Consider the following 24615-nt stretch of genomic DNA (forward strand, 5'->3'; position numbering starts at 1 on the left):
GAACAGTGTTTAATTCTACCTCTGGTTGCCCAACCTTGTTATCTTTGGATTGGGGGGAGTTGAGAGTTTTGCTTTACTAACTCATGGGGATGTTAAAAAGCTATGAGTCTTCTACTTTCCCTTCACAGACCAAACAATCCTGGTAAAAGGTTTAAATGGGTAATTATAAATAGTTGAGGGTACCTATGTTTCTTTTCTCAGATTCATTTTATTTTAATAAATTGAAAATGGTGACATAGAGAAACCTAAAAGATTAACTTTCCATATTATATAGGGTACCGTTGATTAACAGAAACTGAGCAGTAACTAAAGCCAGGTTTCCAATTTGTTCCCATTCACTGACCTCACATTTCAAGAAAAGATCTCAAATTACCATTGTTTCCCAAAGAAGCAGTTTGCCCTAACACTATGCTTCTCAAACTTTAAGATACATATTGTCACCTAGAAACCTTAAAATACGATTTCTGATTCAGTAAGTCTGGGTATGGTGTGAGAATCTATAGTTTTCTAATAAGCTCCAAGGAGATGACCATACTGCCAGAGCATGCTTTTGAGTAGCAAAGGTCTAGCAAATACAGAATAATATTATTCTCTTTAATTGCATGTAGTTTTTAAATCTTCATAATAGATTTCTTTTAAATGTCATCATTAAATTCCCTATGAGAATTTATATCTATTTATTTTCATACAATGTATTAAATTTTTTTAAATTCATCCGGTGGCACCCATAGCTCAGTGGGTAGGGCGCCAGCCACATACACCAAGGCTGACAGGTTCGAACCCAGCCTGGGTCTGCTAAAGGAACAATGACAACTGCAACAAAAAAATAGCTGGGCGTTGTAGCAGGCAGCTGTAGTCCCAGCTACTTGGGAGACTGAGGCAAGAGAATCACTTAAACCCAGGAGTTTGAATTTGCTGTGAGCTGTGACGCCATGGCACTCTACCTAGGGTGACATAGTGAGACTCTGTCTCAAAAAAAAAAAAAATTCATCCAAAGGACATCCAAACTTTAGAGATGATGGATATGTCCGTTAGCTTTTTTTTCCTTGTATTTTCTTTTTTCCTTTATTTTGGTGCTGAAACCCCAGAATTGAACCATAGGAGTTCAGTATCTTAATTGCAAGGATGGCATCCCAGGTATATACATACATGTCAAAATTTATCAAATTATAAATTTCAAATACATACTGCTTATTTTAAGTTTAGTATACCTCAAAAAAGCTCTTATAATAATAACAACAAAAATAAAATGTATCCACTACTAATTTTTTGTTTATAAAAAACCAAACAATGTGGGCGTAGTGACTCACACCTGTAATCCTAGCACTCTGGGAAGCTGAGGCGGGTGGATTGCTTGAGCTCATGAGTTCAAGACCAGCCTGACCAAGAGCAAGACCCCATCTCTAAAAATAGCCAGGCAATGTGACCAGCACCTATAGTCCCAGCTATTCAGGAGTCTGAGGCAAGAGGATAGGTTGAGCCAAAGAATTTAAGGTTGCTGTGAGCTATGACACCATAGCACTCTACCCAGGGTGACAAAGTGAGACTCTGTCTTAAAAACAACAACAACAATGGTCTAAAATTCTCAATGTGAAACCACTGCTACTCTCACAGGGAGTTATAAACTAATGTTGGCTCTAATAGTCTTGACCTAAAGGATGGCAGTATGGTACCAAACAAACAAGTTTCTAGTCAGTGAACTAAGGGACTCCTTAGTTCTTTTTTTGTTTTTTTTTTTTTTGAGACAGTCTCAAGCTATCACCTTGGATAGAGTGCCGTGGTAGCACACCTCACAGCAACCTCCAACTCTTGGGCTTAAGCGATTCTCTTGCCTCAGCCTCCCATGTAGCTGGGACTACAGGCGCCCACCACAACACCCTTCTAATTGTTTTTTTAGAGACAGAGTCTCACTTTATCGCCCATAGTAGCGTGCCGTGGTGTCACACAGCTCACAGCAACCTTCAACTCCTGGGCTTAGGCGATTCTCTTGCCTCAGCCTCCCAAGTAGCTGGGACTACAGGCACCCACCACAACACACAGCTATCTTTTTGTTGTTGCAATTTGGTCAGAGCCAGGTTCAAACCTGCCACCCTCGGTATATGGGCCCGGCACCCTACCCCTTGAGCCATAGGCGCCGCCCACGCCCAGCTATTTTTTTGGTTGCAGGTGTCACTGTTGTTTGGCAAGCCCAGGCTATGTACGTGGCTGGCACCCTAGCCACTGAGCTACAGGCACCAAGCCGGGATTCCTTAGTTCTAGCAGATCATGCCAACATCCTACTTAATTGATATCCGCTAGCCACACAGCGTGTGTATTCTAGCTACCTCCTACATCTCTACTCTCATTTTCCTTCGCTGCCCCCTGTCACCCCACCATCTTTCACTCTTATCAGCTAGGAAAGTTATTACTATTCTTCAAAGAAAGCTATACCCTAAAAGGTCTGTTCCTTTGTAAATACTGTTTCCTTTGCCAAAAATATTCCTATCTGTCCTTTGTGATCCAAAATCTACCTCTCTGTGAAGTCTTTCCTGATTTCCTTAGCCAATCAGTTGTTCCTCCTTCTTGTTACCACAGTGTTCTTTTCTTACTTTGAAGACTCTAGTATAATAGTTTACAAATTTGATCATGTACCCCATATATAAATTTGTATTTAATTTATATACAATATACGAGTACTACTCTTATTAGCTAACATCTTAAAAGCACAATATACAATTAGGATAAGGTTCATTGTTAACAATGGTGGTAAATTGTAAAGTATAAAAGTAATTATAAAGATTATAATTAAATTATAAATAAATGGTCTCTGTAATTTTAATGTTTTGGGTGACTTTCTATCAGACATTATAGATTGTAATTATTTTTCCCTCATATACAGTTAAGAGCTTATACCAAGAAAAGAAATATTAGTTCTCCCATTTTCTTATTATGCAGTTGCATTAATCCTCTTTCTTTAATCAATGTTTTTCTTTACAGATATCTTAAGATAACTTGTCCATTTCATGAGCACTAGTTTAGTTAAATATAAATAAAAGGATATATAAATATTCCCAACTACACACACAAACTGTTAATATACCAAAACAAACCTGGAACTCCAACTCTTTCTTCTCAATCCTGAATGTTCTGAGAAGACTTAAACACCCAAGTTATCAGTGTCGAGCCCTATTTTAAAAGTTAGTAAAGCTTAATTCTTACTTTTTAGAGAAGTATACATTAAAATAGTCACCATAAGAAGATACAGCCAAACACCTAATAAAATGAGTGGATGGACACCCTATCCATCTGGAATGGTAGGCAGCAAATTAGAAGATCTCCAACGGGTGGCTCCTGTAGCTCTATGGGTAGGGCGCCAGCCACATACACCAAGGCTGGCAGGTTTGAACCGGCCCAGGCCAGCTAAAACAACATTGACAACTGCAACTATAACAACAACAAAAAAAATAGCTGGGCGTTGTGGCAGGCACCTGTAGTCCCAGCTACTTGGGAGGCTAAGGCAAGAGAATCACTTAAGTCCAAGAGTCTGAGGTTGCTGTGAACTGTGACGCCACAGCACAGCTGTCCTAGGGCGACAGCTTGAGACTCTGTCTCAAAAAAAAAAAAAAAGTCTCCAATGATCTCACCTTCTATTATTCACACCCTCTGTAATCCCGTCCCCTTAAACATGAATTGGATTTTTTTTGTGTGTGTGGTTTTTGACTGGGGCTGGGTTTGAACCCGCCACCTCCGGCATATGGGACCGGTGCCCTACTCCTTGAGCCACAGGCACCGCCAAACATGAATTGGATTTAATGACTTGTTTGCACCCAAAAGAACATGGCAGTAGTAATGCAATTCCAAGATTAGCTTCCACCTTGGATTTCCTATCTCAATCACTCACTCCAGCTGCCGTGCCACTCACCCTAGGAAGAGCCCCGTGTAGGTAAGAACCAATGTGTCTGGCCATCAGCCAGTGAGGACCTGAGGAGTGCCAAAAGCCACATGAGAGTGTGGAGAGGTAAATCCTCCCTGGACTTAACTTTGAAAAGACTGCTTCCCACTTTACTTACAAGAAATCTTATGAGAGACTTTTAACAAAGAAGCACCCAGTTAAATTATGTCTAGATACTTAACCCACAAAAACTGTAACATGATAAATGTTTGCTGTTTTAAACCACTAAATTTGGGGATTATTTCTTACTCAGCAACTGATAAAAGAGCTTTTTCTTTTCTCAGCCTCCCAAGTAGCTGGGACTACAGGCACCTGCCATAAGGCCCAGCTATAACAGTTCACAACAGGAAAACTTAAAGCACTCTACCATCACAAGAATTAAGAAAGAAATCATGGAATAATTAGAATACTATACAGAAGGAAAAATGAATAAACTTGAGCCACATGTTGAAAATCTTAAAATCCTTCCTGGGTGTGGAACACAAGTACAACAGGGACTCTTCCTAATAAATGCAAACATTGTAACCTAATTGTTTGTACCCTTACATTAATCTGAAATTTAAAAAATAATGTTAAAAAAAGAAATTTTTAAAATTAATATTGAGAAGAAAAAAGGAAACTGCAGAAAGGTAAGAAAAGCATGAAACAATTTTAGAATTTTCAAAAACATGCAATATTAAAAAACATTAATGGAAATGATGAACAACAAATTCAGTGTGGGGAGGAGGGAGAAAAAGGAAGGGATATGGAATTAGGGAAGGATACACAGAAAGTGTTCAATTACATCTTTAATGTTTTATATCTTAAACTAGATGCCATGTATATGAATGTTTATATGCTATCTATACTTTTATATCGTCTGAAATCTTTTGTATTAAAAAATTATTTTTAAAGTACATACAGTGAAATAGATAAATATAAGTAGGCGTTCCAATGATTTCTTGACCATTCCAATGAGTTTTGGGACACAGCCCACATGAGACCACTTTTATTATATATCATTCAGCACATATATCAACTATATGTTTGGAAATTTGTCTCCTTCCCGCAGCTGTAAGAAACTTCAAGGCTTAGAGTAAGAATTTAGTAAATGTTTACAGAATAATTTCATGGTATCAATAGTGCTTGTATGGACTTCATTTTCCTAACCTAATATCTGCTTTCCCAAATAAACTGACCTCCATAGGAAACAACTAATTAACTAAGAAAAATTAGCCTGGCAAGCCAGCATCTATTGTTGGTCATTAACTAATATTAATATGTGGTAATTGTCCACATTCAATAAAAATGCTGGCACAAGCCTCAGTCTCCCTCTGTACCCCAAGTCATTCCATTAGTCTGACTTGAGGAAGCATAAGAAATTCAACCAATGTCTTAGCTTTGTAGTTCTCTGACTAAAAATATCAATGGTCTTTTTAGCTCCATTTCACTTTGACATCACCTCCCAAAGCCACACCTTGAATTTTATCATCCACCACCTATCATCCGCCTGTGAAATAAAATTCAAATGTCTCATCCTATGGCTAAGCGCCTGTAGCACACTGGTTACAGCACCAGCCACAACAATCGAAGTTGGTAGGTTCGAACCCAGCCCAGGCCAGCTAAAATAACAATGACAACTGCAATAAAAAATAGCCGGGTGTTGCGGCAGGCGCCTATAGTCCCAGCTACTTGGGAGACTGAGGCAAGACAATTGCTTAAGCTCAAGAGTTTAAGGTTGGTGTGAGCTGTGATACCACAGCACTCTACCAAGGGTGAAATAGTGAGACACTGTCTCAAAAAAAAAAAAAAAAAAGTCTCATCCTATGATCACAGTCTCTTATTCTGTCAGGCATCTCATTCCCCCTCTCCCACTCAACCTGTTCCTCAATTGAGTCAACCAATCCTAAAATCGCTCCATTTTCTTTTTATGTATCAGCCTTCCCTTCCCTTTCTTACCTATATACAATGGATTAGATGGTCGAACACCTTAACTATCCTTGCAACAGAGCCCTAGCATCCATTTCACCCATATCCTTTTATCTACCAAGCAAACCCCAAGCATATACTAAAGTTGTGATCTAAGCTAACTTTCTAGAGAAATCACAAGTGTCCATGCTAGTGCCATTTCAGTTTCAGCCTCCAACTTCAGCTAAGTTTATAATCTAACAATCAAGTATTTTTCTTATGCTTGGCTAGCTCACTTTCATTCTCTGCAGTAACTATTCCAGGACTCTATCAGTCCTTTCAAACTCTACTGTACCCTGCTCAACTTTTACTCGAGATGTGATTTTTCCTATTCACCAAAAATGTTAATCCAGGCTGGGTCTGGTACCTCAGGCCTGTAATCCTAGCACTCTGGGAGGCCAAAATGGGAGGATCATTTGCATTGCATTGAGAACAAGAGCAAGACCCTATCCCTAAAAAATAAAAAAAATAAAACTAAGGTGGTGCCTGTGGCTCAGTCGGTAAGGCGCCAGCCCCATATACCAAGGGTGACGGGTTCAAACCCGGCCCCAGCCAAACTGCAACAACAAAAATAGCCGGGCGTTGTGGCGGGCGCCTGTAGTCCCAGCTACTCGGGAGGCTGAGGCAAGAGAATCGCTTAAGCCCAGGAGTTGGAGGTTGCTGTGAGCTGTGTGAGGCCACGGCACTCTACCGAGGGCCATAAGGTGAGACTCTGTCTCTACAAAAAATAAATAAATAAATAAAACTAAAAATGTTAATCCATGCAGTATACTTTCTCTCAGCTTTCCAATTCTCACTTACAAACTTTCTGCATCCTTATCCATCTTTCATCTCATCTTCAGTATTAAAAAATATAATGTCTACATCTACTGAAAGCCAGCTTCACCTGTGCTCTTAACTCGGTACTCCTCTAAGACTCTTCACCTGTGCTTATTCCTCAGTCCTCCTCTAAGACTCTGCTCCATCATTCATCCCTGTCCTACTCTATCCTCAGCACACTCCACAAGTCCCCCCACACCTCCAAACCTAATGTTCAAGTCTCCTATCAACATAAGAGTAATAATATCATTTACCATATATCACTCTCTGATTATGTACCATCCAATTACTTTCCTCTTCTTGAAAGCACATGTAGTAAGAAAAAGATGGAATCATTCAGACTTAGCGCTGAGAGGAAACAACTGGTCTGGTTGGTCTAGGCCCTACGTGCACTTCCCCTCATGTCTCCCATCTTTGCTGTTTTGTAAATTCAGCTTTAACCTAAAAGTGTATATCTTGAGTAGTTTAGGGCAATTGATTTAGATTAACTTTTGAATTGGAATGTGGTTTTGGGTCATGGGTTATGTCAATTATTATTTATTATGGGTCATGGGTTATGCCGATTATTGTTGTTTAAGATAAGGGTTTATAAGGTTTTTACTTTGAACTTCCATGTATAAAACTGTAATTTTGGAAATGGAAGAACAGAACAGTCTTCGAGAGGCTACTCTCACTGTTCTCCAGAATCGCTGGCCTTCTGACAAACTTTGGTGGACCTATCCCAGTCTGCACATTTGCTGACAGTGACAGGCAGCCCAACCCTCTTCATCTGGTAACGTTATCATTCAGACATCACCAGTCCACTGAAACAATTTATGATAAGGACAACTTGTTTCACTTTCATCTTACTGCATTTCACAATGGCAGAAATTACTCTCTTCTCTTTTAAATGTTTGCTTCTTAGTTTTCACTTTACCACAGCCTCTTGGTTTTCCTTGTAATTTGTGACCATGTACTTCATTCTTTGCCTCACCCTGGACTCCTATATAGTGGCATTCCCTGGGACTCCCACTCCCATGATGATCTTAACCACCCTTGCATTTTCAATAATAAGCTGGTAACTTCCCAGTTTGTACCTGTAGTTCAGATCTTCTCAAGAAGGAAGATTCATTGCCCACTTCAGCAGCATATATACTAAAATTGGAATAATACAGAGAGGATTATCATGATTCCTGAGCAAATCTGTGAAGTGGTCCATATTAAAAAAAAAAAAATACAAGAAAAAGAAATGAAAGAAGATTCAAATTCTTTAACTACCCAAGGAACATATCCATTGGGCCTTCTTATTAAGTACCTCAATGCAATATTTACAAAACTAATCTCCTGCCTTTTGAGAGTGACATCAGCAAGAAAGAGAGTGAGTGGCCCCAAGGGCTAGCTTTCCAAGTAATATAAAAAAAGGTAGCAGGAAAATTTCTTAGAAAAATAAGAGCATCCAAAAGCACCACATAAACTACAGAATTTATAAAGTCATATGCATGCCCAGGGCAGAACAAATGCTTAGAAAAGACCTGAGAATAGGGGTAAGCTTTCACCTATGCCTGATTTTTACACGCAACACAAGCAGGAAGTAAAAGACCAAGCCACAGCTGTCCATAACCTAGCTAAGCGATGAAGAGATGTCCTAAGTGGAGATAATCTGCAAAGACTGAGACAAGGGGTTCTTTTTCTTTTTCCTTTCTTCTTTTTGTTTTTCCTATTTTACTTATTTATTTAGGCTTCTGTCCTTCAAGGAAATCTTTATCAAAATACTAGCTTAATACAAGCCAAAGGAACACGAACTTCAGAGACCACACATGAAAAACATGGACATTACAAAAATAGTTTTTACAAGTTTGAACACAAGCAGCCACAGTCCACAGCAATTGATAAAAAATAAACTTTGGGGAAAGAGAAGAATCTGATTAGCAGAGTCTCCATATTACATTATTAAAATATCCAGTTTTCATCCCCAAAAAACTCAAAGCATGCAAACTGACAAGACAAATTATCAGAAACTATCCCCTAAGAAGCACAGATATTGAACTTAGTAAACTAAACTACGAAGTCTTAAATATACTTCAAGACCTAAAGGAAACCATGGACAAAGAACCCAAGAAAACCAGGAGAATAATGTCTCAAACAAACAGAGACTATCAGCAAAGAGATAAAAATTGCAAAAAAAAAAGGAGCCAAATTCTTGGGCTGCAAAGTCCAATAACTGAAATGGAAAATTCACTTGAAACTTTCAATACCACATTTGAGGAGGCAGATAAAAAAAATGTGTGAACTTGACAATAGGTCAGTTGAAACTGTCCAGTCTAAGCAGCAGAAAGAAAATGAAAAGAGCCTAAGAGACAGATCTGTGGGACATCAAGCATACCAACATATACATAATAGGAGTCCAAAAAGAAAAAAGAGACAGACAGGCAAAAATAATGTTTGAAGAAATATTTGCTAAAAATTTCCAAAATTTGATAAGAAAAAAACATGAATCTATACATCCAAAAAGTTCAATTAACACCAAAAAGGATACACACAGATATCTACACCAAAACACATTTTTTTTTTTTTTTGAAGTTTTTGGCCAGGGCCGGGTTTGAATCCGCCACCTCCAATATATGGTCCAGCACCCTCCTCCTTGAGCCACAGACAACATTATAATCAAACCAATGAAAGAGACTCTTGAAAGCAGTAAAAGAAAAACACATCACATACAAGGCATCTTCAGTAAGAAAGATTAACAATCAGGGCCAGGCAAGGTGGCTCACGCCTATAACCCTAGTACTCTGGGAGGCCAAGGCAGATAGATTGCCTGAGCTCAAAAGTTCGAGACCAGCCTAAGCCAGAGCAAGATTTTGTCTATAAAAATAGTCGGGCATTATGGGGGGCACCTGTAGTCCCAGCTACTTGGGAGATTGAGGCAAGAGAATCACTTGAGCCTAAGAGTTTGAGGTTGCTGTGAGCTGCAACGCCACAGCACTCTACCAAGGGTGACAAAGTGAAATTCTGTCTCAAAAAAAAAAAAAAAGGCATTTATTAAAAACCCTTAAGTAACATGATACTCAATGGTGAAAGACTCAAAGCTTTTCCACTAAGACCAAGAATAAGACAAGGATTCCTATTTCCATCATGGGTATTCAATATGTACTGGAAGTTCTAATCAGGTTAATGAGAAAAGAAAAAGAAATACAACTAAATTGAAAAGGAAATAAAACTACCTTCATTTGCTCGGCGCCTGTGGCTCAAGCAACTAAGGCACCAGCCACATACACCTGAGCTGGCAGGGTCGAATCCAGCCTGGGCCCACCAAACAACAAGGACGGCTGCAACCAAAAAATAGCCGGGAGTTGTGGCGGGCGGCCTGTAGTCCCAGCTACTTGAGAGGCTGAGGCAGGAGAATCACTTGAGCCCAGGAGTAGGAGGTTGCTATCAGCTGTGATGCCACAGCACTCTACCAGGGGGATAACTTGAGGCTCTGTCTCCAAAAAAAAAAAACTACCTTCATTTGTTGTTGATATGATCCTATGCATAGAAAATTCCAATGAATCCATAAAAAAACCTACTATAGTCAACAAATTTGACAAAGTTACAGGGCACAACATCAACACATAAAAATCAGTTTTGTTTCTAAATACTGAACAATCCATAAATGAAATTAAGAAAGCAATTCCTATTACAATAGCCTCCAAAAGAATAAAACACCTAAGAATAAATTTTACTGAGGAGGTGAAAGACTGGTACACAGAAAACTATAAAACATTGCTGAAAGAAATTAAAGACTTATATAAATGTAAAGATAGCCAATGTTCATGGATTAGAGATTTAAAATGATTAAGATGGCAATATTACCCAAAACAATTTAAAAATTTCAATGCAGGGGCGGCGCCTGTGGCTCAGTGAGTAGGGCGCCAGCCCCATATGCGGAAGGTAGCGGGTTCAAACCCAGCCCCGGCCAAACTGCAACAACAAAAAAAAAAATAGCCGGACGTTGTGGCGGGCACCTGTAGTCCCAGCTGCTCGGGAGGCTGAGGCAAGAGAATCGCGTAAGCCCAAGAGTTAGAGGTTGCTGTGAGCCGTGTGATGCCACGGCACTCTACCCGAGGGTGGTACAGTGAGACTCTGTCTCTACAAAAAAATAAATAAATAAATAAATAAATAAAAATTTCAATGCAATTCCTATCATAATTATTTGCAAAAATGAAAAAGCCAGTCCTCAAATTCATATTGCAAAGAGCATCAAATATCATTCATTCAAGGAGACTCAAATATCAAAAATAATCTTTAAAAAGAACAAAATTAATGGACCTCACTCTCTATTTCCAAACTTACTACAAAGCTACAGTAATCAATACAGTATGCTAATGGAATAAGAATAGACAAATAGATCAATGGTACAGAATTCAGAGTCCAGAAATAAACCCACATGTCAATAGCCACTTTATTTTCAACAAAAGTGCCAAGACCATTCCAATCGGGGAAAGAATAATATCTTCAATAAAAGAAACTGGGACAATTGATTATCTCCATCCAAAAAAATGAAATTGGACCACTACTTCACATCATATATAAAAATTACCTCAAATTGATTAACTGCCTAAATATAAGAACTAAATGTCTAAAATTCTTAAAGACTTAAAGACTGAGCAAAATATTTGAACACTCATTTCTTCAAAGGCAAATGGCCAAAAAGCACACAAAAAGATTCTCATTCATTCATTATGAAAATGCAAATTAAAATTACTTTTTACCCACTACAATCAGATACCACTTCGTACCCACTACAAAGGCTATAATCAAAAAAATTTTAAATAATGTGTTGGTAAGAAATTGGAACCCTGTATGTTGCTAGTCGGGATGCAAAATGACGCAGCATTTATTCCAGAAATTAAACATAGAATTACACACGATCTAGCATTTCCACTCCTAGCTACATGTATAAATACAAAAGAATTGAAAACATAATCAAACACACACTTATACACCAATATTCACTATAGCACTATTCACAATAGCTAAAAAAAAAAAAAAAAAAAGTGAAACAACCCTACTGGTCATAAGCTGATAAATGGATAAACAAATCATGGCACTGCCATAAAATGGTATATTACTCAGCCATAAAAAAAAAAAAAGTACCAATACATGATACGACATGAAAGAACCTTAAAAACATTATGGTAAGTAAAAGAAGCCAGTTACAAAGGACCACCTACTGTATGATTGCACTTATATAAAATATAGCCAGGTGTTGTGGTTCACATCTATAATCCTAGCACTCTAGGAGGCTGAGGTGGGTTGATGGCTTGAGCTCACGATTTCAAGACCAACCTGAGCAAAAGCAAGACCCCCATCGCTACTAAAAATAGAAAACCTGAGGCAAGAGGATTGCTTAAGCCCAAGAGTTGGAGGTTGCTGTGAGCTATGATACTACAGCACTCTACCCAGAGCAACAGCTTGAGATTCTGACTTAAAAAAAAAAAAAAATCCAGAATAGGTAAATCCATACAGATTAAAAGCAGATCAGTGGTTGCCAGGGGCTGAGGGAAGATAGAAATAGGGAGTGACTGCCTCATAGGTAGTAAGTTTTCAGGGGGTAATGAAAATGTTTCGGAACCAGAGAGACATAGTGGCTGCACAACACTGTAAATGTACTAAATGTCACTGAAATTTTATGTTACCTGAATTTTACCTAAATACAGAAAAACTAATATTCACAAGCTAATAAAACAAATATACACTGCTAGTATGAATTTAAATTGATGCAAACACTTTGGAAAATAATTTGACATCATCTAGCAAAGTTGATAATGAACTTATCCAATAACCCTACAATTCCACTCTTCTCTTATCTTTCTCAGGTTGATGACAACTCAACTGGTCACCACTACCAGAAACTAATAGATGCCCTTGTTTTCTCCTTCTCCCTCACATTCTATATCCAATTCATTTCAACAAATAGATATTGAGTGCTTCCTACTGAGTACCAAAGGACAAAACAGTAAACAAAACATAGTATCTCTGCCCTCATAGAGTTCACAATTAAATATATAATTAAAATATGGCATCAGGAGCATAGTAACAAGAGGAAAAACTGAATGCTATTAGTGCACGTAAGATAGGCAACTACAGCAGACTTAGGGGTAGTCAGAAAGGTTTCTTCAAAGGACATCCAACCCAGGATCTGAAGGATTTGTAGAAGCCAGCCAAATGAATGAAGGAACACAAAAACAGTCTTATCAATTGCCCAATCTTTCCTTCTCGTTTTATTAAAGTAACTGTTCCCTCTTCTTTAATCCCCATTAATACCCCATTACGAGTATACATCATCACTGACCTATAAAAATCCCCTGACTATATTCATTCCAATCGTTTCCCAAGTGAACTATGTAAAAAATCTGATCATATCACTCCCTTGTTTAAACCCATCAGGAGCTAGCCAAAGTATAAAGACCCTTTCTACTCCCTCACACAGAACTGGAGCCTGCCAGTTCTGGAATGACATGATTCCACCTGCCTCATCTCCTGCCTCTACTTATTTCTTAGTGATCTAGCTTGTATTATAACTGATCTAGCTTATATTTATCCACATGTATCACTCTATTTCTCACCAGAAAGCATCTGCTTTATGTCTCTGATGTCTTACTTTTGTTACTAACATACACCAAATCCTTGATGTGTTTCTTGAAGAAATAAATGAACAGATAAAAAATAATAGCAATAGCTACAATTTATTAAACATCTATCACATACCACATTATGTACTGTACACACAGTCACCTCTAATTCTCACAACAACCTTGAAAGCTAGGTATTAATAGCTTTATTTTAAGTTAAAAAAACAAACTAACTAACTAAAGCTCAGGAAAAATTAGGTTAACTTGCCAAGGTTACAAATCAATTTTAAGTAGCAGTTCGGAAATAGGACTCTTTCCAAAATCGGTATTGTTCTGCATCGAGCTTCCTCCCAAACTACTCTTAAATATTATCTTTTTCCAAATATCAACACATCTTATTATTTATAAACTACGTGCCCCAAAGTGAACGTCAATTAAAATTGTCTGCCTCTAATTACATTAAAAACATGGCAAGCTACTCTACAAGTACTAACCTAGTTCCCAAAACATAAAAGTGAAAAAGAACTAATAATTAATAGCCCAAAGACCCCCAAAAAAACTTTCAATTACCTGTCTAAAATTGAAAAGAGTAAATGTCTCATTTTGTATAACAGGGTTGAAAATCCCCTTATTGTTCCTTAATACTTCATATAATATCCACTTCAGTTTGTTAGAGAATAAAATGAAAAACACACTCTACTTATCAGATATGTGTCTGCCCTCATGAGGCAAAAAACACAGAAAATTTCCCTTCAAATTAGGCAGTACACACTCCATTTGTACTAAAAGGTTAATATTTAATTTTTCATGTATCTAACATCTACCCTCTGTCATAACACACACTATACAAGCAGACACAACATGAACTCATTATCACACTAGGGTCCCCTGGTTATCCAGTCTGCTAAGATGATAACCTCTCATCCTCCGTTTCTCTCTCCAAAATTTTAACATTCCCCAAGCACTCAATCGGATTAAGAGTTGAAATCATGAATAATGTAAAGGCTAAATAAGGCTACCAGACCTTTAAACATCAAATAAAAGAAAAGCAGGTTAAAAAAAAGAAGAAGAAGAAAGAAAATCAGCAAATATTTAGTACCTACTATTTACCAGACACTGTACTAGGTATTTTTAAACAAATTATTTCATTTAATAGTATGTCATTAATGTTGCTTGAATAACTGGAAAAAAATATGATTTTATATCCCAATTTTCCTAAACTTAGTCCTGAGAAGGAAGGTAACATATAAGCAGGGTTATATTACCTCTTTTTGTTCTATTATTTGTACCATTTTAATGGGATTTTTATATTAATCTTTGACAAGCCATGAAATTTTATATTTTTACCATGACCAACCCATGAAATTTACCAAATATGTCCATGACTCATACCAAGTCATAGTTATAATGTCTGCTTTGCATTTTAGCTAAATAACCATTGAAACTTCTCCTTGTGGACAGAATTAAAAATCAGCCTATAATTAAAGCAGGAATTGTTAACTACAAGCAGTTAAAGTTTATGGCACTGTTTGACAGTTGCAAAGATAAGCCACTAAAAAGCCTGAGACGTTGTGTCTACCTGTACTTCCCACACATTTGAACAATAGTGTGATATCTCTTAGCATCATAAAATCAATCTCAGATTAGGTAATGAAATATGCACCAGCCTTTTCCCAGAACCTTTGACAAATCACACACAATCCTAAATCTTCATAAATCACGATTAAAGACAAGTATATCATCACCAACACATATATCTTCCCAAGCCTGACCCAGAGACTAATGAGAAAAGGCCTAGACTATCTCATCTGAATTAATTAATTCAAAATGTCTGCTGTTATTCAAATGTGAGGCTGGTATTATTTGAATAACACTTGACAGCAGTGCCTGAAGATATCATTTCTGATTTGTGAAGCTGCTGCTGCATAACTTATGATCGTTTATGAAAGTGTTCCAATGAAGCTGCTTTTGCTGGCACAACTGTGAGAGATTTGCCAAAGCGGTGGTTCTTTTTTTGTCAGTAGTTGATATTGCTAATGTTGTCAAGTATTTCCAGAATACACAGTCTCTGGAGTCATTTTTCCTCAAATATTATAATAGCAGCAAGTTTGATATGCCTGAACACAAACTGCATCACAGGAGCCCTCTCCTATTTACAGATCTAAATGGTACCTTCCCAGGATTCACCCAGTCCCTCCCACTAGCAATTTTTTTTTCTTAATAAAAAAGGACCTTGAAAGTCCAGCACGGGATGGACTGAGTAAGAGCCTGAGTCATTTCTTTCCTAACTAAATAGTATTCCTTCCTTCTAGAATGCCTAAAGGAAGATCATAAAATACTTAAGGTAATATAATATGATTTTCTCATTGAAAACCAAAAATAAATATTTTTATAGTCTAAATACTGTTTTTCCCTTCAAAAAACATAGCTTTCTGGTTGAAATGTAATTAATGAAGCTAAAGAAACTCAACAATCAACATCATGATCTACTTTTTAACTTTAGAGATTTTTCAACAGTTCATGCTACAAATGGCAATATCAGAACACATCAATGGCAGATTCTTCGATTTACAAAGTTTAGTGTTGTTTTTTCAAACAGAACAGAAAAAGTTTATTGATATAGCTTCAGATTCCACACCTGAACTAACCTTTAAGAAACTATCACTTGCAGGCTATATGCAGTGGCTCACATCTATAATCCTAGCCTAAAAAACAGCTGGGTATAGTGGCAGGCACCTTTAGTCCCAGCTACTCAGGAGGCTGAGGCAAGTGAATTGCATGATCCCAGGAATGTGAGGTTGCTGTGAGTTGAGGCCACCGTACTCTACTCAGGACAACAAAGTGAAACTCTGTGTCAAAAAAAAAAAAGAAAGAAACTACCACTTGCCAAGTTTTATCATAATATCAAAAAGAACACTCATAACAATCTGTAAAGGCTTTAAAATACTCTCTACTCTTTTCTGATCATCTGTGTGAGGCTGGATATTTATTCATATACTACATCAACCATATTGACAATAGACTGAATGTAGAAACAGATGTAAGAATCCAGTTGTCTTTTATTAAGAGTGATGCAAAGCTTATAATTTTTAAATTAACTTAAAAACTAAAACATACAAAAAATATTTGTTAATACAGTAAATATTAATAAATATTAAACCTACATAAACAAAATTTCTTTTAAGAGTATAAAGGAGTCCTGATCAAAAAATTTGAGAATCGTCCAGGCATGGTAGCTCACGCCTGTAATCCTAGCACACTGGGAGGCCAAGGCAGGTAGATCGTTTGAGCTCAGGATTTCAAGAACGGCCTGAGCAAGAGTGAGAGACTGTCTCTACTCAAAAAGTAGAAAAATTAGCCAAGTGTTGCAGCAGGCACCTTGTAGTCCCAAGCTACACAGGAGGCTGAGCCAAAAGGATTGCTTGAGCTGAGCAGTCTGAGGTTGCTCTGAGCTCTAATGCCATTACACACTAGCCTGGGGCAAGGGTGAAACTCTGTCTCAAAAATACATTTGAGTGTCTCTGTGAGCTGTGATGCCTCAGTAGAGCGCTGTAACATCATAGCTCACAGCAACCTCCAACTCTTGGACTTAAGCGATTCTCTTGCTTCAGCCTCCCAAGTAGCCGGGACGACAGGCACCTGTCACAATGCCTGGCTATTTTTTGTTGCAATTGTCATTCTTGTTTAGCTGGCTCAGGCCAGGTTTGAACCCAACAACTTCGGTGTATGTGGCTGGCGCCATAATCACTGTGCTATGGGCACCAAACCAAAAATAAAATTTTTTTTGCAAACTAATGACACAGATATTTTCCTCAAAAGTCTTCATATAGGCTTGATGCCCGTAGCTCAGTAAGTAGGGCACCAGCCACATAAACCGAGGCTGGCAGATTCGAGCCCGGCTGGGCCTGCTAAACAACAATGACAACTGCAACAAAAAATAGCCAGGCATTGTGGTGGGCACCTGTAGTCCCAAGAATTTGAGGTTGCTGTGAGCTGTGACACTGATTCTACTGAGGGCAACATAGTGAGATTCTGTAGCACAAAAAAATAAAATAAAAATAAAAGTCCTCATATAGGGAAGTGTAACAAATGAAATACACATTCTTAGCCAAAAAATCACCTATTTATTACAAACACACAAAGATAGCATATATTTTAAAGGAATTTAACCAGGTGGCACCCAGAGCTCCAGCAGCTAAAGCACCAGCCACATACACCAGAGGTGGTGGGTTCGACTCCGGCCCAGGCCTGCCAAACAACGACACCTAGCCAGTGTTGTGGCAGGCACCTGTCGTCCCACTACTTGGGGAGGCTGAGGCAAGAGACTCGCTTAAGCCCAGGAGTTTAAGGTTGCCATGAGCTGTGATGCCACGGCACTCTACCCAGGACAGTAGCTTGAGATTCTGTCTAAAATAAATAAATAAATAAAGGAATTTAACCATGTAATAAAAGTTGAATCCCTACAAAGCAACAAAGACCAAGAGCTGGCAAAAAAAACAAACTCTCCCCCCCAAAAAGAAGCTTATATCATCTAGGGTAGGCTATAAACAAATACCTTTTTAAAAAATTATTCTTACAAGGCAATATACACTATCATAATTGCCAAATAAGTCCTTCAACAACTCATGTCCCAAATTTCAGATTTCCCTATTTAAATCCCCTTTTCTCCAGTCCTATCAGCAGCTGAGCCTACTCCATCCTCCTGATTACTTTCCCCTCAATACAGTCAAACATTCAGCTTCACAATTAAGCAAAACATGATTAGAGAAAAATACATAGCCAGGCCAGAAGCTCACACTTGCAATCCTAGTACTTTGGGAGACTGAGGCCAGGGGATCACTTGAGTTCAGGAGTTAAGAAACCAGCTTGGGCCAGAGGGAGGACCCAACCTCTATCTCTACATAAAAATAAAAATAATTAGCCAGACGTGGTAGCCCACCTCTATTCCCAGCTACTTGGGACACTGAGGCAGGAGGATCACTTGAGACGAGGACAGAACAAAACCTTATCTCAAAAAAAAAAAAATTCACCATGTAAAGCTATCCTTAACTTGAGGTGTATGGTATCTCCAGGAATGATTTCTATAAACTCCCTGAAATTGTATTCAGACTTTTTTTTTTTTTGAGACAGTCTCACTGTTGCCCAGACTAGAGTGCTATGGCATCAGCCTAGCTCACAGCAATCTCAAACTCCTAGGTTCAAGTGATCCTCCTGTCCTGTATTCAAATTTTTATGAATGTACAAACTATGGATTCTTCTAGGAGGTGGGCACTGGGTCCACTGTTTCCATCACTTTCACAAAGGAAAGTTTAACAAAAAAAAGGACTCCCTGTTCTATAGCTTGAATACCACAAATGGAAATTCTTCTGAATAGTCTGTTAACTGTTAACAGTCTCATTAACTGTTAAGAAACTGCAGATATTTGAATTACATGGTTTATTAAGAATAAAGACAAAATAGGAATAAAATATTCACCAACCAAAGAGTTCTGAGTTTTCCATGTCTTGGTGATTTTCATGAAGCAAAATACTTGGCAATTAGCTTAACACTAACAAATGAAATATAGATATAACTCAGCCACATAACTACCATCTAACTTAGCACTTAGAATTTGCCATATTCAATGTCTTTTAGTATTACAACTAAGAAAATCCATGATAAAATTACTTCCAATGGCTTTCCACTACAAATATTTGGGGTTTTATTTATCGTTTTTCTATTATTGTCTTTTTTTGAGACAGTCTCACTATGTCGCCCTCGATAGAGTGCTATGGCATCACAGCTCACAGCAACCTCAAACTCTTGGGCTTAAGTGATTCTCTTGCCTTAGCCTCCTAAGTAGCTGGGATTAGAGGCTCCCGCCACAACACCAGGCTATTTTTCTGTGGCAGTTGTCATTGCTATTTAGCTGGCCCAGGCAGGGCTCAAATGGGCCAGCCTGGGTGTATGTGGCCAGCGCCCTACTCACTGAGCTAGGGCTGGCCATAGGGTTTTATTTTTTAACTGTTTCAAATTGCTCTAAGGGTTACAGTTAACAAAGCAAATGATTACAAAATTTAATTTCCCAGGTCTTTCCGCCTAATGTACAACTGCCAAGAGATTAGTAGTTGGTTCAAAATAGGAAATAAAAAGTTCAACATCAACTATAGTGCAGATAAATTATATAAGAAAAATTAAGTTTGAAAGAACAAAAAACCACAGCAATAAAGGAAATGACACTTTCCTATATTCTATTGCCAATTATACTAAATTTAAAATTAGCATTTATTTCAATAATTCATAATCATAGTACTTTTTAAGTAATCATAGGTTAATTTTTGGACTAGTCAAATATACGTGACCAACCTGTCACCCGTGAAAATAATTATTTAATTTACCATTAACTGAAACAGGTATTTCTATACCTTATAGAAGCTGAGAAAACTCAGCTAAGAAATTGTACAGTCTAAAATGAATATAAATCAATCATTATGACAGAAGAACTTATTTGAGAGTCAAAATGAACAAAATATTCTGTGTCAGCAAAATGTCTCTTGTCAAAATCTACTCTTTAAGATTTCATTATAATGTACTAAAACAAATGTCCTTCCCAACTCCATGGAGAAACAAATCTTAAATCATCCTAATTCAAACCTACTAGTTGGAAACACACAAATATCTTCTGGCTATGAAATGAATTGTGTATTGTCACACCAAGTTTTAAAGTAAAGACCTTAAACGGGTTCACGTCCAAGCATGTTACCAAGAGGTTTCACCATTATTCTCCTTTCAGATTATTGTTAATAAAAACAATGGGGGCAGTAGTACATATAAATTAATTTTACAAATAATTTACATATAAATTACTTAAGAGCCAGGCAGGTAGGAAGTTTATGGCAGTTTTCTTTATATTTGTATACAGTAACCATAATTAAGATAAATTCCTATTTAAAAGATCAAGAAAGGCTTGGCACCCATAACTCAGTGGTTAGGATGCTGCCCACTGAGGTGGGCAGGTTTGAACCCGGCCAAGGCCTGCTAAACAATGACAACTACAACAAAAAAATAGCCAGGGGCAGTGCCTGTGGCTCAGTTGAGTAGGGCGTTGGCCCCATATATAGGGTGGAGAGTTCGAACCCAGCCCTGGCGAAAATGCAACAAAAATTAGCCAGGCGTAGTGGTGGGGACCTGTAGTCCCAGCTAATCGAGAGGCTGAGGCAAGAGAATCACCTAAGCCCAAGAGCTGAAGGTTGCTATGAGCTGTAACGCCATAGCACTCTACCAAGGGCAACAGAGTGAGACTCTGTCTCAAAAAGAAAAAGCCAGGCATTGTGGCAGGCACCTATAGTCCCAGCTACGTGGGAGGCTGAGGCAAGAGAATAGCTTAAGCCCAAGAGTTTGAAGTTGCTGTGAGCTGTGATATTACGGCATTCTATCTAGGGTGACATAATAAGACTCTGTCTCAAAAAAAATAGAATAACACTGGCAAATCAATAAGTAAAGGTAAAATAAAAACTTTTAAATAAATACATAAATAAATAAAAGATTAAGAAGAATGTTTAATATTATTCAGCAGATACATATTAGACAATGTATGGAGAAGGAATGCATTTTTTATTTTGTGATAGAGTCTCACTTTGTTGCCCTCAGTAGAGAAGTGCTATGGCGTCATCATAGCTCACAGCAACCTCAAACTTCGGGGCTCAAGCAATCCTCTTGCCTCAGCCTCCCTAGAAGCTGGAACTACAGGCACCCACCACAATACCTGGCTATTTTTAGAGATGGGGACTTGCTCTTGCTCAGGCTGGTCTCCATCTACTGACCTCAAGCAATCCACCCGTCTCAGATTCCCAGAGTGCTGGGATTACAAGTGTTGCATTTATTTAAAAGTAAGTTTTTGAGCACATTTTGTGTGCTAAAAAACAGACAGATAGATAGATGATCCCCGCCCTCTAAGAACTTACAGTCCATTCAAGAATGAAAACTAAAAGAAAAATAGTCCTTCTGTTCCGTGTGTGTGTGTGTGTTTGTGTGTGTGTGTGTGAGATAGAGTCTTATTTTGTCACCCTCAGTAGAGTATCATGGTGTCATAGCTCACAGCAACCTCAAACTCTTGGGTTCAAGTGATTCTCTTGCCTCAGCCTCCCAAGTAGCTGGGACTACAGGCGCCCGCCACAACACACAACTATTTTTAGAGACAGGATCTCGCTCTTGCTCAGGCTGGTCTTGAATTCATGAGTTCAAGCAATCCACCTGCCTCCGCCTCCCACACTACTAGTATTACAAGCATGAGCTACCGCACACAATCCTTCCACTCCTAAATGAATCCTCATAACATACTATTCTCAGTATTAACATGAGCCAATTTTATCCAGTGATGAACTTTAATGACTCAGAAAATATCAAGAATTTCAAATTAAAATAGGAATAAGTCCTTCTTAGCAGAGATTAAGTAAAATCTCCCATTATTATCTCCATTCTATAACAATTTAATACTCCTTCCTTCATCTTATAACCCACACTTCTCAGCTCAGCACCTGTAGCTCAGGGAGTAGGGCACCAGTTTTAAAGATGAAACGTATTTTCAATTGTCTATTTCTAAGAATGTTTCCATAAAAAAATTGCAATATAAAGAACACACTAAAAATAAATACCGTATTCTTATGAGCAATAAGAAAAAAGAATTTTCCCTTCAACTAGTTTCCTACCCTTAAATGTGGAAAGTCAGCTAGCCAGTGACCATACTATCAGATATCAGGGACAGTGTAACATTTTCTTATGCAACTTTCAATTTTTATAAGAACTAATTTCTATAAAATACAAGTAAGACCAAATTTAAGTGAAACCATTTACAAGAACGTTTAATCAGAATCAATATTTTTATATAATCTGCTTCTGAAGTCTCCATTAAAAAAATGGTAATTATAAGATTATCAAATTAGAAATAAGACTGTTTTAATTTTATTGACTCGATCTTTTAGAAGTTTTAAACTCTACAATCTTCAGAGAAGCAGTCAAAGATCCCATGTCTACAAAAGTAGGCAGCGGCAACAGAATATCTAAGTTTATCAGTGTAAAGAAAGGAACAGTAGCTTTTCTGCATGTCTCTTTGAACTATAATTACATCTCAATATAAGAACAGGTTTAAACCTACCGTAACTGTCCCTGAAAATCAAACCTTTACAAATATTTGGCAAAGGCAACTATAAGCAATGATCTAAAACTCTAATATCCAAAGGTTCTAAAAACCATTTCAGATCTTAAAATAAAAGCTTTACCTAAGAAAAATGTACAGTGTGTTTCTAACTAAAAATTGAAAATTTTTGCAAAAGTGTTTTTTTATAGCATGTAGATACCCCAAAAGACGATAAACTCTTTATTCTTGCTTTGTGCCTTAAAACATAATCTGCTTTTATCCTTTAGCAGAATATGAACCAGCTACCAGGCTGACAATGCCAAGAACCATGACAAAATGGATTATTAATGAGAAACTGAACTCCAGAACTCTATTAATTTATGTCTTCCTGTCGGATCCAAAAGATATATCAGCCTTCTCACTCAAAAGAAAAAATGCCAACACTGTACTTTGTTTTAAAGTTCTCCACAGATGAAGAATTCATTATCCAAAGTACAGTTCTGTTATTTCAGGCTTTCTTGTAGAATAAAGAATCTTTATCAAATGGCTAAGAAAGCTGCTGACAAGTGCAAGTACCTTGCAAAATATATTTACGTCAAACATTCACTGAGAAAAACTGGGGGGAGGGACAGGAAAAAGGTGAAAGCCTCCACAACATTCCTGTCCCCACTCTGTCCTGGCAGTCTTTAGAAAACTAAATCCTTTTGATTCCAGTTATAAAACAGTAAGCAGCGTTACTATAACTTCATGTTTGCGGGCTTTTAAAATTCCTAATTACACTAATTATTCTGACATGAGGGGAAATGATCTCACAAGTGAAGAATATGTGATTTCTTTATGCATAAACAACAATGTTTAAGTGACATAAAATATCCTTTTAAGCTTCCATAAAAAAAATCTCTCTAATCTATGCTTATCATAATATTTATGAAATAAAAAATCAGAGAGGAAAAATTGCTATAATGTACTCTGTGTGACCTCTGCTTTCTACAGAGAACGAAAACAGCCTTTTGCTTTTCAATCCCCATCAAAGTGGAGTAAAAGGAGGGACAGCATTCCTGTGCTCACTGCCATTAATCATTGCTTTCTTCAAGCAAGTGCGTATTAATTTCTGTCATCCCAAACATCATCGAGTATTGTTACAGCACCGTTCACTCCTCATTCACCACCAGTTGTTACCAGTTTCCCTACACTGAGCAGAGACAGGGTGAATCGTGTGGATTTCAGTGTTAGAGGCCTTTATCCCTGGGGTGCTGACACCAATTAAGCCATTTCAAGAAGAAATGAGAACAGGCCCAACCCTTCCAAGTAACAAGAGCCTGCACCTAGCTTTGGCAGGTTGCCATTTTCTCTGGCTTCACACTATAGAAATACTCTTCTCCACATCCTTTTGAATGATTCAAGCTGTTTACATGTAATCGGCAACAATATCTTTTTGTTCATTTCTGCAGGTTCAAACTTAATGCCCAACACAAACTCACACAAAAGACTTTGACTTTGATAATCTATATGGTAATACAGAAGGACAAATGCTATTATTACAGAATCATTAATATTAGGTTAGGAAATAAAAGCATATATTCTCTTTAATCCTGTGACAATTTTCTTTTTTAAAAAAGGCATTTAAAGAAAAATTAAACTGCAAAAGCTACAGCTTTTCTCAAACTGGACTAATTAAAGATAAGGTATTTTACTCCATTGGCTCCATTTCAGTACTGTATTTGCTGAGAGACCTCATATACACAGGAATATAAACCAGATACGTCTTGTATAAATGGCACAGATTGTGTCCAGTTTAAAAAGCTTATTACCAACACTGTACTGACATTCACTTTCCTTCTGAATCTTCAGTCAGGCACTAAAGGCTATGCTTTGTAAACTGTAAAAGTCAAAAAACAAAAAACAGAAACACTGCTTAAGTGACTTTAATTAATATTATTTTTGCATCACTAAATATTGAGATCCATCAAACTCTTTCACAATACTGTTGATTTTTTTTTTGACCGCTTTAGATCTAATCAGTCTCCTTGTTTTAGACATTTACATCTGCTTTTAAGTTTTTATGGTTGCCTGTTGGCAGGCAGCAAAGTGGAGCTGTCGATGCTACTGCAGAATAATGCAAGGTTTGTTATGAATTAAATATTAGAAACCTTAACACAGCGGCCAATAAGAATTATTTGCCTTATTAAAGCAGCAGAAGACGCTGATTA

The 24615-nt window shown here is 37.6% G+C and overlaps 1 protein-coding gene across 5 annotated transcripts in view; it reads right to left on the reverse strand.

Moving 5' to 3' along the window:
• Nucleotides 1–24615, reverse strand: part of PBX3 (PBX homeobox 3) — a 220107-nt gene that overhangs the window by 179209 nt on the left and 16283 nt on the right. The gene's annotated exons all lie outside the window — the stretch shown is intronic.

Source organism: Nycticebus coucang, chromosome 2 (genome assembly GCF_027406575.1).
Source record: "Nycticebus coucang isolate mNycCou1 chromosome 2, mNycCou1.pri, whole genome shotgun sequence".
NCBI classification, from domain to species: Eukaryota; Metazoa; Chordata; class Mammalia; order Primates; family Lorisidae; genus Nycticebus; species Nycticebus coucang.